Raw genomic sequence first — 13,752 nt, forward strand, 5'->3', positions numbered from 1 at the left:
TGAGTATACAATGAGTTAAGGCACTTCTAAACATGGTAATCAAATAAAATAACGGTAACTATAATATAATACTTCTTATGACTAAATCAGTGAGCAATTATTATATTCCTAAGCAAGGAATGCTAACCTTTCTCTTGAATTGTACTATAGTGCAATCTAAAGGGATTTCATTGTACCTCATTAGTTTATTTGGATGTTGTGAATGTTTCTTAGGAGGGAAGTTATTTTCTTTTCAACCAAACTCATGAAGTCACCAAATAATACACTTAATTACAGGGTTCAAATCTATTGATATTTAATAACGTAGTCCAGGGTAGAAGAGCAATTGCCAATTCAACATAATTTAAATAGACGTATTTGGCTGTTTTTATTAGTCATTTTAAAAAACAAGAAAGGATTGAGCTTATAATTGTGAATTTGTTCCTACTTTGTTATATGAGCTTGCTTTTGTTGCTATTTTGATGCAGTATACCTCAGGAGTTGTAGTTCTGGCAATCTATGCAAGATTGAGCAAATTAAAAACCCTGTAATGTCCAGTTTTGTAATCTGAAAGGGTGATGCGACTATGGACTCATGGGGGTAGTGGGAAGGAATAAATGAGATAATATGTAGAAAACACTCCTATTCTTTGACTTTGATTCTTGCTTACTTGCTAAATAATATTTCTTAGATAATGCTTCCTCAAACTACTATTGAGGTGTATCATGCAGCTGTGATTCTTTACCATTTGCTTCACTGACTGTTACTCAGTGACTGAGCTTAGTCATTTGCTGATGACAAGCCTAGTTGTCAACGAATGAAAACTATATGATATTTGTGTAACTTATTTGGAATCAAATTTTTTGATTGTCCTTTTACTTTTGCTGTAATTAATTTACTTATCAAAGGGTGATTTCTTTTTGAGTAATATATTCCAATGTCTTATGACTAAAGTTACAAAATATGAGGACACTGAATTTCTCTTTCCTCTGATTGTATCCCAATTAAAGAGATTATTGAGAAGTAAGTGTCAGAGAGAAAAGGTCTCTGTTACTTAGTACCATCAAGGTTAAATGCTACTGAGTGATTCCTTTAGCTCTTATGATTCAAAATACATATGACGGGGCCTCACCGGTGGCTCATTTGGGTTGAATATAGTGCTATGAAGCTGTCCGTAGCCTCTGCAGTGCGTGTTCGATTCCCAGCTGGCCAGGGAGATACCCACATGGTGCAGCAGACCTCTCTTGTCTTGCAGCTGCCCCCCTCAGCAGTGTATTTCGGTCCATCTGCCTGTTCTGCTCCCCACTCTGTCTCTGGTGAATCCTCTCACCCACCCACGCCTCTGGCCTAGACCCCAGTTCTTGTATAAAAATAAAATAGATCCAAAAAAAAAAAAACCCAAATACATGTGAGTACTTTTTAAATTTTGTTTTGCCTGGCAGGTGTTCTTCTGGTTTATCTTATTTCGATAGATTTACAGGCTTCTCAGTTTCCTTTCATTAACACTCTCATTTCCCCTATCAATATCCACCACAGCTTAAGCAAAATTAACTACAAGTTTGGGCGCTCAAGAGATATAATATTTATGAATTCAGAGACAGATATATTGACATCTGCAGTTGGCATCAATGCGTATATTAAAAGTTTATGTGGAATTAAAATTTAGATTACTATTATTTGTAAACTATGTGAAGAAATGCTTGTTTTGGAGGAAAAAAAAATAAGCAGGTCCTCCCTGGCGGTGCAAGGGGTTGGGTGCCAGCACTACGAAGCTGTCCTCAGCCACTGCAGCACGAATTTGATCCCCAGCCTGGTTGCTGGCCCTCAGGATGCAGCAGACCTCTTCTGTCTTACCCGCTGCTCCCCTCAGCAGTGTATTTCAGTAGATCTGCCTGTTTTGCAGGCAGATCCTCTCACCTCCTGTGCCTCTGGCCTGTACCCCAGTTATTGCATGTCTATTTCTGACAAAACTTTGCCCGATTGCCTATCATACTTCCCAGTAACAGTTTGAATTGTAGATTTGAAACAGGCATTTGAATCATTTAACATTTCCCTAGTAAGCATCTCTAAAAGATATACATTGGAGAAAGAGAGATTAAATAATTTGCCTGAGATGATTTAGCTTAACAAAAAAGAGATAAATAACGTCTTTGCTTATATTCTCTTGGTAACGATCTCATGTTTCTATTTTACATAAGTATGTCTTTTAACAGAATCAGTGGCCACATGGTTAGTTGTATTAGTCATTTCAAACATCATTAAAAGATTGAGTTTATAATTATGATAATAGAAGCCTGTTGACTGTTCTCCTTTACTACTTAACTCTATCCCTTATTCCGGGAGCTGGATGGACATGGAAGAAAGTAGGTGAACAAAATTAAAAACAAAGCAAACAAATTTTTAAATCTAGTCTGGATTTCAGTAGTTTGTAGTTAATGATAGACATTTAATATATGTTTAAGTACATTGAATTAAGATGGTATTAAAATTTTAATAGTTTTCAGAATCAAATTAACCTCTTCATTTTATTAGCTATTTCAGGGAGAAAACGACAGTATAAATAATACTCTGGAATCCTTGCAATTTAGCAGGACTGATAAAAAAGAAAGGACTTTCCTTGCCATAATAATACAAATATGATGAAAATAATAATTAGATACCACCTTCTATATGCCAACTACTTTTCTAAAAGCTACTTTGAGCAAAAACCTCATTAGGAAGCTATATGATTATTCATGTTCTACAGATGAGGATACTGAGGTTTAGAGAAGTTCATTAACTCACACAATGTTAAGTGACAGAGCTCAACTAGTGTTGGCATTTTTAATATAAGCATTTATTCGGTTGGTTTCACTTATAAGTGGAATATAAAGAAATTGAACAAAAGGTCAAGAAAAAAGACAAACTTGAAAGCTGACCATAGATCTGAGGCATACAGCAAGGGAGAGGGATCAAACAGGGGAGAGAGGAGCACAAGGAACTATGGTGATGAATCATGGGGCTATGGTGGTGGGAGACTATGGGGACTACACTTGAGAGGAGGAAATAATTACAGTAAAAAATGAACAATATAAGAAGATATATAAATAAATTTAGGGGGGAAAGATTGACAGTTCCAAAAAAAACCCAAAGCAAAACAAACATTCATTTCAAATATAGTTATTTATTTGTAATACATGTGGCAGTATTTTTTCTCAAATAGTGTACATATATTTAATTCATACAGATATATTAGGACTTTAACATTCACTAGTGTAAGGGGCAGAAATGGGCACAGTGCATGTTTTCTGATCCAGCAGACTGGGTAAAGGAGGAGTCAGAGTCCTGGAGCCCTCAGTGGCTTTTGCAGGCTTTTATTGGGATTTACTGGGTATACAGCAGGCAAGGGTGCTGGGGGGCCGGGAGGGTGGCAGGCCTCCCAGCCCCCAGCCAGTCTTCACTGTGGGCTCCCCGGCCTTCTCTCACGTTCTCTTTGCTCGTCTCATGGCACTGCTTCTCTCTCAGCTTCTGCTGCTTCTTTCTCGGCTTCTCTTTCCGCTTCTGCTGGCGTCCCTGTGACGCCGCCCTTAAAAAGCCCAGTCTTAGCCCAGGTGAATCCCATCTACCTATGCCCACACCCTACTCCAGGTGCTCGCCATCAGGCATGCTTTCAGGACCGCAAGGATCCATCATCTATCCTGATGGCAGGAGGGCAGAAAAGCCTGACATTTTTCCTTACCCTACAACTAGGCATTGTATAAAATTTTGAAGCTATAATGTTGAACAAGATAGGTGGTATTTTCATTTAACCTACAATCTAGTGAAGAAATTTAAATTTTGAGTCCATCGTTAGATGTATGCTACCAGTAACCCTGATAACTGATGGCTGAAATGGAATTATTTGTAGGGACCAATATTACAAGGTCAACTTTCTCCTCCTTGTCTGATCTCATTTGTTCTACAAAACTTTGACTAACTTGTCAGGCTATTTTAGTCTTTCTTACTTTAAATTTGTTTGTGGTAAATTTCACTTAACTGATAGTCTTTGTATTCTGTCAGTACTGTTTTATACTGTTATCTGAAGGTTTTGTGTATGAATATCTTATATGTTCCCAGCGGTTACAGATTTTTGGATATTTTATGATTCTTCAGTGTTTGCTCTCTACCTGTCAGAATAAATGGCAGAATTTTAATTAGGTTTGACTGATGGTGGCATCTCAATTTAATAACGCAGTTCCTTTATCATTTTGGCAAATGTTCTTTTGATTGAATAGAATTATATAATAATTATTTTGCATCACCCCTGATGCAAAAGCATATATGCAACAATAATGATCAAAAATGTAATTATCAAAGTTTAATTACTTGTTTTGAGTTTTCACTCCAGATTTATCAACCTGATTTTTAAAACAAATTAGCCCAGTAAAGCCTGGATTCTCATACAAATTAAATTGGTACAGTTTAGGATAAATATTTGGTACAATTTGATGATTAGGATATAGGATATAAATTAAGCTTTTTGTTTCAGTAAGGCTACCAATTTCCCTTCTCTGTATACAGAGTAAAGCTACAAAAATAAAGCACAGGAAAATAGTTGCAATGAAACATGTACTTGAAACCTGGAAAACTTCCATGTCTTGAAAAGCAAAAATAAAACTGCTTTTTGAAGTTGAAGGCCTCAACAAAATTAACTTCTTTCTTTTACACCTGTCTGCTTGCTACTATAATTGTTTTCAGAAATAGATGGCACACATTTGTTTATACACTGGACTACTTGAGCAGAAAGCAGAGAGGCAGGTGGTCACGATTATAGTGATTGCTTAAATCCTGGACTCCATCTCTATCCTCCCTGACCTTGTTAAGTCTATTGCTGAGGGGATCTTGAAGATTTGCTTTGACTGGAGACCCATTCAGTGCCTTGGGGAGGAGAGTACATGTCAGTCTTAATGAAAAGCACACTGCTTGTGTAGCTTGCATTAGAGTAGCCTTAATTTGACAAAAGTGACCTTGTGCTGCAACATATATATATATATATATTTTTTTTTTTTTGCCTGTTTTTTCTTTTCCCATTGCGACCTATTTAAACTCTGACTCCATGTAGAAGTCACTATTTCCAACCTTAAAAAATGTGTTTCTCATTTATATAGAACAAATATAGGGGCATAATTCAAAAATTAGTAGTATCTAAAGCTGAGTCCCAGTGATGCTAGTTAGTAGAAAGCTTATCAGACTAGAGCAAGAGGTAATTCTTGAATATAGACTTGGTGACTGATTATTTTGAGATTATCACAACACAACTGAAGAATCTACCAAAAACCTAAGTGTTCAGGAATTACGGATTAAGACCCTAGTTTATAATTAAGGCCATTTTGTAAAGAACTTCCATCCCCTGATGAATGGTATGAAAAAAAGAAGAGTGTGAGATTCATAAAAGGGATGAATAAACTTTAGATTGTGCATGTGAGACAGAGAGACAGACAGAGAGAGAGAGAGAGAGAGAGAGAGAGAGATGCTGAGAGAGAGAGAGAAGAGAGAAGAGAGAAAAGAGAGGAAGAGAGAAGGGGGGGCAGAGGAGGGAAAGAGAAATGACACTAGAACAAAAATAAATTTTATGGGGCCTCCACTGTGGCGCAGTGGGTTGAGCGCAGCACTGTGAAGCTGTCCGCATGCAGCCTCTGTAGCGTGGGTTTGATTCCCGGCAGGCCAGGTTGCTACCCACATGGTGTGGCAAATCTCTCCTGTCTTACCCGCTGCTCCCTTCAGCAGTATTTTCAGTCATCTGCCTGTTCTGCTCCCCACTCTGTCTCTGGTGAATTCTCTCACCCTCCCGTGCTTCTGGCCTGTACCCCAGTTCTTGTAGAAATAAATAAATCTTTAAAAAAATAAATTTTACAATGTATGGTTTGGGTTTGTATCAAAAGCTTACTATATATTTAAAGTTTATGGTATATATTTGTGCTTCATTCAACTATGGTTTTTATACCTTATTAGATGGCTTCAAATTTTCTTAGTTAAACATGTTTTTTGTCCATAAGTGTTTGTGTTTCATTATCTTCTGTCTATTGGGAATACAGTCAGCTATAAGTGACCAAAAACTAAAAATTCAAGAGCTAAACAAGATAGAAATGACTCATTCTTACATATGTGAAATGTAGAAATAATTCATCTAAGACTGGTACAGAGAATTCAATATCATCAGGGACACAACTCCTTCACCCTTATCACTTGGCCACTCTCAACACACAGCTCTCCTCACATAAGGCAAGATGATTCACAAAATTGAGGCATCATATCACATTCCTAATATGAGAACAAAGAAGGCAGAAGGTACCCTAACCCTTTCTACCCTGTAGTCTTATGTGATTATTCTGCTGACATCATTGGGTCAGTCCTCAATTACATTCTCCAATTTGCTGACAGTTGTGTGTGTGTGTTTTTAAGATTTATTTATTTATTTATACAAGAACGGGGGTAAAGGCCAGATACACGGGAGGGTGAAAGGATTCACTAGAGACAGAGTGGGAAGCAGAACAGGTAGATCAACTGAAATACACTCCTGAGGGGAGCAGTGGGCGAGACAGGAGAGGTCTGCCGCACTGTGTGGGACCCTTGCAGGCTGGCCAGGGGTGCTACAGAGTCTGCAGACAGCTTTACAGCACGGTGCTCAACTGCCTGTGCCACCAGGGGAGGCCCAATTGTTGTGTGTGTTTTTTTGTGGGGAGGGTGGGGGATTCGGAAATGCCCTTTTGTCTTTTAGTGTCCTGAAGCTCAAGCAAAATCTGTTTTTCAGTAGTTGATTATTTTGTGGTATCTTCCCCACCAGGTGGGTTGTAATGCAGCATGGCTTGTCACTGCCAAATCACAATAGAAAACTAAATTTGTAATCAAGGGGGAAATGGGTGTTTTCGTCTGTTAATGGCACAGCTAAGTGAATCTTTTTAGAGTAGTGTATTGTTCACCTTGTATCAAGCCTGCTGAAATTATATGTTGGAAATAAAATGCTTGGAAGGTGAAAAAAAAATCTGTGTTTTCCCTAAGTCATAAAGAGGGAGAATAGATATTTGGGAACAAACTAGTCTCTGACATAGCTTCATAAATTTTTGGGATATATAGCTCCCTAGGATTTCCTAGTGACATGTGAAAATCACTCATACATTTTGCATTCCATAAACTACTGCAGACAAAGAAGAAAAGAAAGCTTTAGCAAAGCTTTCTCCTACTAGTTTTGCTAGATTTATACTAATATAAATCTCACATTTTTTATAATCTGTATATAAATTTATAATTATATATACTTATTAATACATATCAGATTGAAGAAAAACTAAACTGAAATTTTGAGATTTCTGGAACACAAGTTTATAGTGTTGCTGTTGCAATATAATCGTTTGCAATATAAGATACTTCTATAAAACAATGCATTAGAAATAGCCATTCTGCATATAATATTTTGAAAACCTGTAGCTAGTGCTTAAATAATAAATTTGAAAATTGCATATTAATCTAAAATTTGGTTTTGAAAAGAAAACATCCAACTCAAAACTTTAAGAATAGTATTCTACATCTCTCTCTTTAATCAGTAATATGGGAGACAATTTATGGCAAATGAATATAAGAGTGCTCTACCCCATTGGGCTTCTTTTTTTTTTTTTTTTTTTAAGATTTATTTATTTATTTATTTATACAAGCACTGGGTACAGTCAGAAGCGCGGGAGGGTGAGAGAATTCACCAGAGCCAGAGCAGGGAGCAGAGCAGGCAGAAGGACTGAAGTACACTGCTGAGGGGAGCAGCGGGCAGCAGGAGAGGTCTGCGCCATGTGGGACCCTCCTCCGGTGGCCGGGGAGCAGCCGGGAATCGAACCGGCGCTGCAGAGGCTGTGGGTAGCTTTGCAACCCAGCGCTCAATCGCTGCGCCACCGGGGAGGCCCCCATTGGGCTTCTTTTACTTTGACTTCAATTTTGACAGTAAAAAACTCCAAATGAGGTACAGAATACTTAATCACAAATTCTATCAATATGAGCTAAATGTCTATATTTTCTAAAAAATTAAGGAAGTGAGGAAAATATTAATATCATATATACTGCAAGTGTGACTTGCTGTCTCTAGAGATTAAGACATTACAGTCTGAACCTTAGGGAAACAAGTGATGGAATTTTAAAGACTAGAGAACAAATTGATGTTGTAATGTTCTGAGAATACTGCTCAAGTGACATGAATTATTTTAAAAGATTATTGTGAAATATGTGAAATTTAGAGGGTAGTTATGATTTAACCAGCTATTTATAAATGTTTTGGTCATTATAGGTGACATTATTCTCTGTCTCTCATTGGTGGGGACACACCTACTGAAGACCTCATATCTTCTGGTGTTTTCAGTCCCAGAATGGCATATAAGGTGAGGGACTACTGGGGATTACGTATAGTATACCATACTCTTTGAAAGATAAACGGAAGATCCCTAAAATTTACCCATAAGCATCTCATTTTCTCAGGGCTGGTCAACTTCTTGGTGGATTAGTCAACTCCATACAGGTTGTACAAGTCTGATTTTATTTTATAGATATAGGAAAAAATAGAAATGGAGATTATTAGGGGGAGAGGGAGGGAGATGGATCAAAATGAGGGTGGGAAGAGCACAAGAGACTATGGTGATGGTACACAGGTGAATTGGTGGTGGAAATTCTATGGGGACTACACGTGAGAAAAGAAAGTAAAGATTGTAAAAAACAAAACCAAAAAAATTATGATGTAAAATATATATAAGCAAAATAAATTATTTAAAAAAAGAAAAAAAAAGGAGACTATAATTTTATAGGTTTGAGGAGACCATACCTCAGGTCATCAATGTGATGTAACATCTTCATACTCAAAATTATAGCCAAAATTTCACTTTCATTTTCCCCTTTATTCCAAAGAATAAATCCTATCTAGTGTTAAACCCTACCACTTTGATAGTCTTGTGACTTGATAGAATATTAGAATTGTCATTTGCTGAGTCCTCATTTTGTGCTAGGCTGACAAATATAATTTTGTAAGTTACATTTCAATATCAGGAAGGTGTTTTCAGATGGGAGATTGAGACACAGTGAAGTTAGGAAACTTCTTGAACTGGGACTTTAGAACTTCTACTTTGAATCCAGCCAGGTCTGTCTGACACCGTAGCTAAACACAGCATTTTTAAACGATAGCTTTTAGGGTAGAAAACACTTTTGAAGACTTTTTGAAATGAAGATTTAGAATGATAATATGATTTAGGTTCAATTACAAGGTGTCTACTGTGGAGATAAAATTTTATTTCACTATATTTCTCTTAATTTGTTTCCAGTCATAATTCATCTTCAAGAAAGTTTATCTATGTAAGCATGGTTTTCTCTAATATAAATCTGTGTGGTCTATTGATAATCTTAACAAAGAGAGTGGACTCTATATTGTGGAAGGAATCTTTATATTGAGATAGGAATCTTGAAAAATGAAAGAACACGAGTTACCCATGGTTCTCTGGCTTGTGTATTATTCCTATGCTGTTGTGCTTTGACCCCACAAATGTCCTCACTCTCTGTGGTAGCCTCAACTGTACCTTCATATTTCTAGGGTATGTTTTGGTTTTGTTTTATTTTTTCCTTTGTTTTGTTACATTATATCCCACATATGAATGACATTATCTGGTATTTGTCTTTTTTCTTTATGTAATCCCCTCCAGTTCTATTCATGTTATTGTAAATGTTAAGATTTTATCTGTTTTTCTTTTTTTAAAATAAATGGGTAGTATTACATTGTGTATAAATACCAAATCTTCTTAATCCTCTCATTTGTGGTAGGGCACTTAGGTTGTTTCCATACCTTGGCTATTACGAATAGGGCTGCAATGAAGATAGGATGCAATATCCCTTCAAAATAGTGTTTTTGTATCCTTCAGGTAGATACTTAGAAATGGAATTGCTGGATCAGATGGTAATCTATTTTTAATATGTTGAGAAAATTCTATACTCTTTTCCATGGGAGTTTTACCTTTTTCTGCATATTCTCACCAATATTTGTCTCTGATTTTGTGATGGGGGCCATACTTACAGTTGATAAATTATAATGAACATTTTTTTTCATGTGTTGGCTATCTGTATCTCTTCATTGGAGATATGTCTGTTTACCTCTTCTGCCTATTTTTTATCGGGTTTTAATTTTTTGTTGACTTATATGAGTTCTTTATACATCCTGGATATTAGCCCCTTTTCACATGTATGATGTGCAACTATTTTCTCCTATTCAATAGGGTGTCTTTTTGCTTTATATTTTAAAATTAATTTAATTATTTTTTAAAATTGAAGTAATATTGTATTATATTATTGTTGGTGTTTTTGAAGTATAGAATTCCCCCTCAGTTATTACTACCTTAGTTTCTTTTGCAGAAACTTTTTCATTTATGTAGTCCCAGATGTTTAAATTTGCCTTTGGAGCTCTTCTGGAGCAGTTGCTGATGAGATCTGATGTCTAGTGGGTTGTTCAGTTCACTCTGAGCTGCAGAATACACTCAATGTTGTGTCTCTGTGCTTAACTGTTGGATGTTTCTTTCGGGAGCAAAAGATGAAACTTCCACTATTATCATCTTGGTGGCATTTAACCCCTAAACACTGAAAACATAAGTTTGATTCCAGGGCAATCTTTAGTCCCTGGAAGAACTTCCTTATATACTTGCTGCTGAAGTAGAGATCAATGGGCAATGATTGACTCTGTCAAGGACAGAGGCAGTTGTAAAAGTTTTTGATGGGGATGACCAGTCCCAGCCCTTTGGTCGTCTGCCCTTCCTCTACTCCATTCGCATGTCTGCCATGGCCAGGCAGGCTGCAGGGCCAAAGGCTTGCTGGGACCCCAGTGCATTGGTGGTGAAAGCACCATGTGTTGGACCCAGGCCACCAATGGTGGATTGGTTTTGAGTCTTTATGGTTATTGATGATCCTGCTGTCACAGCTGGAAACCATCCTATTCTCATCCAAATGTACCAGATGAAGAACTTGAGATTGTAGAGATTTGTTGGTTTTGCTGGGATTTATTGGTCTCCTTGGTTCATAGCAGGACTGTATGGATTTTGAATGGTTATGACCAGGCTTTACCAGTATGCCAGAAGAGTTTTGGCAACAGTTGCTTTGTGTTGAGCTTAAAAACTAGACGAAGGTAAGGTTAAAGGCCAGTAGGTGAAAATACATAAACATTTCACATACTCTTATGTTCTTGGTAATTCTTAGTTTCTGACAAAGGACTCAACTTTAATTCAATAGGAAAAAGCTGTTCAACATTTTTTTTTTTTTTTAGATTTATTTATTTATTTATACAAGCACTGGGTACAGTCAGAGGCGCAGGAGGGTGAGAGAATTCACCAGGGCCAGAGCGGGGAGTAGAACAGGCAGACTGACAAAGCACACTGCTGAGGGGAGCAGCAGGAGGCAGGAGAGGTCTGCGCGCCATGTGGGACTCTCACCAGTGGCTAGGGATCTAACCGGCGCAGCAGAGGCTGCAGGCAGCTTCGCAACCCATTGCTCAACCCCTGCGCCACCGGGGAGGCCCTGTTCAACATTTTTTAAATCATATATTTATCACAGTAATAGTGAATACATTAATAAGACTATTGTATGGGAGTTGCCTTGAAGCTTTCTTTGGAAAGGAAAAAGCAGTATGAACTAAAAGAAAATATATCAATGCCCATCATTAATTACTCTATTTTTGTACAGAAGATGCTGATAGAGCCAAGGTTAAGTAAGGGGAAATCTTGCAAAGGTTTGCAATACTAAGTAATATAGAAAGTAACAGTGTTACATAGACATTAGGGAAAATCTAATGCTAATTTTCTTTACTCTCAATATATTTAAAATTAGTTAAAGGCTGTAGAAGATGGGAATTCCATACACATAAAGCTTACTTCTCTTCACAACTGTAAGAAGTTATTCCATACTATGTGAATCAGTGTCTTGTGGGCTAATATCACAGGATATAAAATAATGAAGCAGGTAGTTTATGGACATGGGTGATTTGGTGGAGGGAATAAAAAAGAAAGAATGTGACCTATACAACTTATGTGTAATTATAATCCTATTTCTGTTTTCAGCACTATAGCCCGCAGTAACTGCTAGATTTCTTGGTGTGTGTATAATTAGAATTTTCTAACAAATATGGGCTCTATGACATGTAAATTTACTTTAGAGGACGTTGGGGCAATAAAGGCATGCAGGGCAGCTGTCAGGGTGAAGTACTCTTTGTTACTGGCAGCTAAAACTGTCATCTGTCCAGAAGGATAGTTCTTTCTATTTGGATGAGACATGTCCTATAGTTTATGGTTTTAAAATAAGGATTCTAAGAAATCTGTGTGTTGAATTTCCAGAACTTGCCATCTTTGACAAGTCCTGAAAGTCTTATACTTTCCTACTAGTAATGTCAAATTGGAGCCAATATCCGAATCTCTGAAAAATGGAAATGTTTATGAGTGGAGATTGGGATTTGCAGTGTCTAAGGCAGATGTGCTGATCTGCAGAGTATGATTTGTGAAGAAGCTTGTTTTTACATAGGCAACTTCAACAGGATGATCCAAGATAGGCAGCAGCAGGGATGAATTTATCTTTGCCCTGAATAGTAGAATAACAAATGTGACATTTAAAACTGAGGTTTATTATGAATTAGAAAATTATGTAAGACTATCTTAATGGTTAAAATGACAAAAGGATTACAATTCTATATTAATATTTAATGTTGTTAATGAAATTTAAAATATTTGAAGATCATTACAAATTATTTCCTTGAATGACACTGGACAATAGAGCCAATTAGTGATAATTTTAACTGCTGACACACGAACTCAGACTACATGTCAGACTCTGTCCTGAGTACTTTATTAGCTTATTTATAATTGTCATGTAAGATATATTAGGGCTTTAAGAAATTAAATCGTTTGCCTATGATTATTAATTCAGTAAGTGATGTTCTGGAACTCACACTGGTCAAATTCAAAAAGCCCACATTCTTCATGACTACCCTGCTTATTACTTACATCCTATTATATACCTTCTGCTTAGGTTTTATAAAGTGATGCTTATAAGGCATGGAGGATTTTTGTAAATTGGATGGGATCAGATCTGTTTTACATAGGGATGGTGCTATTTGAATAATGACTCAAAGCTATCCTCTGCATTTTTTCTACATATATTCTCTCTTAAAACAGTGTAGTCAGAAGATGGCTATGTTGGCAAAATAAATGTATAATTTAGTTGTTCAATTAGATGCTGCTTATCCAACAAGGAGGTTAAGCATTGTGACTATCCCTTTTGAAAGGATCTGGAGATGTGAGAACTTCTATACTGGCCACACCTGAAACCAAAGTTGAGGCTTACTTTTAATCTAAGCTACTTGACTGAGTCACCGCACCATACTCCAGGGTATATTTGCACTTGCATTTTCTTTCATTAGAAAATTTCTTTGCACATAGCTTCCACTTATTCACACCCTGAACATCGAAAGTGTGATCAAGTCCCATCGGCCTACTCTGATGGTTTTCCTATCTTAATTCTTATCACTGAAAGAATATGCCCCTGTGCATCTAAGACCTCAGCTAATGACTTTCTTGTATTGTTTTGATTTTTTATAAAAAGAAAAACACTGTAAATTCAGGAAATGTCAGGAACATATATGTGTCATACAGAGATATTGATAAGGCATTATATATTTTGGCAATAGTCCTCATACAGTTTTAGACATATCATAAGGTAAAACAAAGACTTGTTGAATGGTGAATTCTTAAAAATGTGCTCATTTAT

Source organism: Talpa europaea, assembly GCF_964194135.1.
Source record: "Talpa europaea genome assembly, chromosome: 10".
Lineage (NCBI taxonomy): Eukaryota > Metazoa > Chordata > Mammalia > Eulipotyphla > Talpidae > Talpa > Talpa europaea.